General features: G+C 35.2%; 1 protein-coding gene across 2 annotated transcripts in view; it reads left to right on the top strand.

The window, feature by feature from the left end:
- The window catches only part of arl15 (ADP ribosylation factor like GTPase 15), a 123,653-nt gene that overhangs the window by 24,797 nt on the left and 94,048 nt on the right, over positions 1-4,808 (top strand). The window lies entirely within an intron of this gene.

Raw genomic sequence — 4,808 nt, 5'->3', positions numbered from 1 at the left:
TGATTTTTAAAGATGTTTCTAGTTAACAGATGAAAATGTTCTCCTTCCACTTTTAACTTTTGTATCTGTTTATAAGTCTGTTGCTATCTGCTTATCTTTCTGTGCCTTTAACACCATGAAATCTTTTATTCATAGCAGAAAATCCTCATTCAGTTCCAGTTTCTAACAATGGATGACAGGAAAAACAGGAAATTCTCCTGCAAAAGCCTGAGGTCAGAAATGTAATATATGTACCTGATAAATGACTTATTCACATTCAGGCAGCACACCCACTGATCAAATTAGGAAATTTTACAGCTGCCCATTTTATTTATTTATTTTTGTTCTCTTTGGGGATGAATGTTTATAAACACAATCAGATTTGGCAATATCCGTTTTTCTCCATTCTCTTAGGGAATTTTAAATGCAGCCTTTCCGGAAAGCCTCTACAATCAGGGAGAATGTGAAACAATAAGTATCCAGACCTTTTTTATTTTAATTTTTCAGCTGTTTCAGATCTACACAGGATGTTGCAATTTAGAAACACGAGTAATAATGGATTTATCTCCGATCACAGGCAGAGATTTATTCAGGAGAGTTAATTTCTCTGTCCTCTGGGGGGAGCCGTCCAATCACTGTTTTGTTTTCCAGCTCATCTGTGCATTCATTGCTGGATGAAGAGTAATAGCTACACAAAAAACAATAACCTCCCAATTTGCTGCTTACAACAATTATTATTTTTATTTTTTTTTACTGACAGCCAAACTGCTTTCCTAACTGCTGCAGAGTGTATGTGTAGTTTTAGAAAAACACAGAATTTAAAGCATCTAAACTAGATAGTTCATGTAGATTTTGCTTTTTATAAAATTTTATTGAGGTTTATGCAGTAGAAAATGCTTGCTTTTATTACAAATATTTATTTTATAATTTCTTTTATGTTTAGTTGAAAGTGATGCAACACAAAAGAAATCAAATAAATACTAAATAAAGTATGTGTCTATTAATCAATAAATGCATTCTTAACACAGTGAGATCCAAATGTTATGAAAACCTAAAATAAAGCTGTAAACGTATGCAAAATGATTTTCAGGTCATTAAAATGGAAAAAAAATCAAAAAATATTTGAATGACTGCCAAAAATATCTAATAAAAATCATATTCAGAGTTCTGTGTTTAGGTAGCTTGTCTGCAGGTTGCTGCTTAGAGTGTACCTTGACATAATGTAATACCATAACCAAACCCTCAGACAAGTGTGGAAAATGCTACCAAAGTGGGAATAGTGAAGAGGCACGGGTCCAAGTGTGAGGTCAAGCTGGGATGTGGTCAGGTGAGGGAAGGTGATCTATTCTGAGGTAAACTGAACGCATCGCTAAATACGAAGCTGCGACCAAGACATATACAAAACAGTAAATCTTTAACGAAATAGACATTACAACGCAGGAGCTGTTTTTCTACTCTTAGATGATTTTTATGCCAAATATTGCAGAATTAAACCAAAATGTGCCCAGTGAAAACTCAAAGCCCCTTTAAGGCCACAGCAGACATGTTGGTTGTAGCCTACAGATTAAACTGTTAGCTCGGTTAGTGATGGATGGCACTTCTTTAGTGTGAAAACCACGACTCTCTTCGTTTTCCTGCAGCTGGAAGTATTTTAACAGCTTAATTTGTGTTGGGAAGAAAAGTGTAAGAGCTGTCTTTAACCTGCTGATTGACAGCAAGGAGCAACATGTGGGGCCTCTTAACTGTATGGTCCTTACAGCTGTAGAAAATTTAGGCCACTCAGGCACTCTCACTGACATCTTAAGGATGATAAGGATAAGATAACATTTCTTGGTGAGCTTTGAAGCCCTATCTTTTTAAATATACCACAATACTATTAACTGTCCAGTATGTACTTTGAGCTCAAACCAATTTTAGGTGTTTTTGTAGTTGTTTTCCTCTCTGATTGCTTTCTTTAAACTGTCCTAAAATGTAAAAGGGGAAAAAAGTAAGTAAAAGTAAACAAATACAACAAAAAATATATGTGACTGAATATTTGATTCAGCGATAGTTTGCAGAAAAAAACTTTTCAGATTCAATTCTGATTTTAATGCGTTCATCCAAGCATTGGAAAGTTAACGTTGCACTGCTAGATATATTTTTGATCTGCTCGTGCGTTTTCACCCCAGATCCATGCAGATCTGTACGTTTCTCCATAAAAGCAAGCTCCAGGAAGGGCATAGGCTACGTCTGAACGAGTCGGCGTCGTTCGCCGGCTTGATGTCTGCCTGTGATGGATCATGACACAGTTGGCCTCTAACTGTTCTTTCCTGTTTTTGACTAAGTAAATGTTTCCCTCTGTGCTTAGTCATTTATGAAAGCTGCTTTGCGCAATACTTCCATACGTGCAACATCTGTCCATCAGGCTCAACTCTGACACCCTGTGTTTGTGTTGGGGTCTGTGTGTGTGTCTGTGGTAACATATGTTTTTTTTTTTTCCTCCGTCCTCTCTCTAGTATCCTTGGATATGTTAAGCTCATAATCTAGCTGGATCACAGTGAGCCCTTTCATTTCTTTGTGCTATTTCCCAGTTATATTGTTTTTAAAAATCTGCAATTTTTAGTTGATAAAGAAATTATTTTGCAATAGGATAAATGGTTCCATCCCTGCTTGGCTGGCATGTTACCTGTATCGCAAGTTGTGTCACTCATGAGTGTCATTTCCTCACCTTGACTCAAGTTCCTTTAAGGTTACAATTAGTTTTTTTTCCAGGTCTTTTTCATAAAATGTATTTCTTTTATTCGTTCTTTTGAAACACGGTTGAAAAACTATATCTGACTTCAACTTATTTCTTCATTTTCATTGATTTTATAAAAAAAAATGTATTGTTTAATAATAAAGGTAAGGAATCACACACAACAGTTAATGGGAATTAATACAAAAATAATCCCAGCGTTCTTCAAATTATTTCTGTTTCCATTTTGGGGTTTTCTGTCATTAAATGAGGGTTACCAAACATTTTGTCGCTATTTAGATGGGAATTTAACTAGCAGTAGTAATTTTAACAAATTTCAGTCCTTAACTTTGGTCCCAGGGTGGAAAAAAAAGAAAAAAAAACTTTAAATGAATCTTTATAACTCAAGACTTTTGGATCAAAAACATGCTTTGGATTTAATGATGTGCATTACCCAAAAGGATAATCCAATCCAATCCACTTTATTTATATAGCACAATTTCAATAAACACAAGGTTTCCAAAGTGCTGCACAAGAAGATAAAATAACTAAAATAAATAAAAATAAATAAAAGTAAATAAAATAAGCACTGTCCATACAGGATAAAAATATGCATGTGTATACATAAAATCAACACTCATAAATTAAATTAGACTTAGGTATGTGAACTCATTTACCCTCAGGAACCATTCTAATTGTTTTCAAGAATTAAAGTAGAGATGTTTTATTTGGCACACTGGTCTGCTTCGCCTCAGCTTAACCAGCTAAGTATTTTTTTTTACTTGCGATCGGAAAATGAAAATAAAAATATTATTTCAGCAACAGATTCGTTGCGGTTGGAAAATAGCAGGCAGATCATTACCAGAAAATATCTGATGCACATCTTCTAATCCTATGTGCCTACAATTATCACAATAATAGACATGCCTTTTTATCAGGTTCATAACTTCACCTTCATAGTCGGAGTTTTGCCTTCAAGCTTAGGCACTGAAGCAACACAACAAGCACATGTTAATGCTTTTTTAACAGCCAAGTGCATGCATGCGCGTGAAACATAAAGAAGATAGAAAAGGCTGAGGGGATATTGATGTGTGGACTACAACTATGCAAAATGTATGACTAAATCCCACACAGGCAGCGCATGACTAAAGCAAATAGACTCCACATGTTGCTTCCACTTCAAAGAGAACAAAAGAAAGTCCCATCGTACAGCCCCAGATTTCCATGTTACATGGACTATCAATATATGGAAACACTAAGATTCACATCAAAGCGCACGGCTTTTAAAGGAAACAGTTAAGAAGTGAAGATCCATTAACTGGTGGTCTTTTACATTTTTTTTGTCCTGGGGTCTGAAACCAATCTGAATATGTATATAAAAAGTGTTTCTTTTTAAAGCTTTAGTGTTGGTACATATATTTTTTGTGTGTATTGATTAAGGATGTAGAACAGCAAATGGACTGATTTAAGGTAATTTTTTTACCACACTTTCTAATCTAGTCTTTTTTTTTTCTCTCTTTAACATACGCAATATTTACCTGACTATTTTGTGTGGAAATGTTTTTATTTTATACACAATATAAGTCCATCCATGTGGAATGCAGCCCAACCATTCACCACACAGGGGTGCCTCATTCTTCATCAGCACAGACAGAGCATCTGCATGGCTTAGTGTATTAGTATATTTGGCTTTTCTGAGCTGTGAACCTCATTTAATTTGTTTTTTAATTAGCTTTAACAGTCATATCTGCACGGCCTGGTTAGCTACCAGATCGGATGCATGAAATGTTTGTGTGGATACATCTTAATGTCATAGAAATGTAAGGTAGACACTAGGGGTGTGGGAAAAAATCGTTTTGGCGATATATCGTGATATTCAGCTGCCCAATATAATATCGATCTTTCACTTTTTAGTATCGATTTAAAAAAAAAAATGTTTACATAAAACATTGATGGGAAAATGGGCTACCTCTGCACCGCCACTCTGGCAGAAAGCGCTGTGGAGCTCTTTAACTGTGCGTGCAGCACCAAATCTGTATTTGAGGGAGTCACAGTGGAAGAAAACCCCAAACAACATGGATAATAATACCTAATCAATATTTTCTGATGAAAATAT

The sequence above is a fragment of the Cyprinodon variegatus genome, unplaced genomic scaffold (genome assembly GCF_000732505.1).
Source record: "Cyprinodon variegatus isolate N-32 unplaced genomic scaffold, C_variegatus-1.0 Scaffold1156, whole genome shotgun sequence".
Taxonomy (NCBI): domain Eukaryota; kingdom Metazoa; phylum Chordata; class Actinopteri; order Cyprinodontiformes; family Cyprinodontidae; genus Cyprinodon; species Cyprinodon variegatus.
This window is presented reverse-complemented; position numbering and strand designations above follow the sequence as displayed.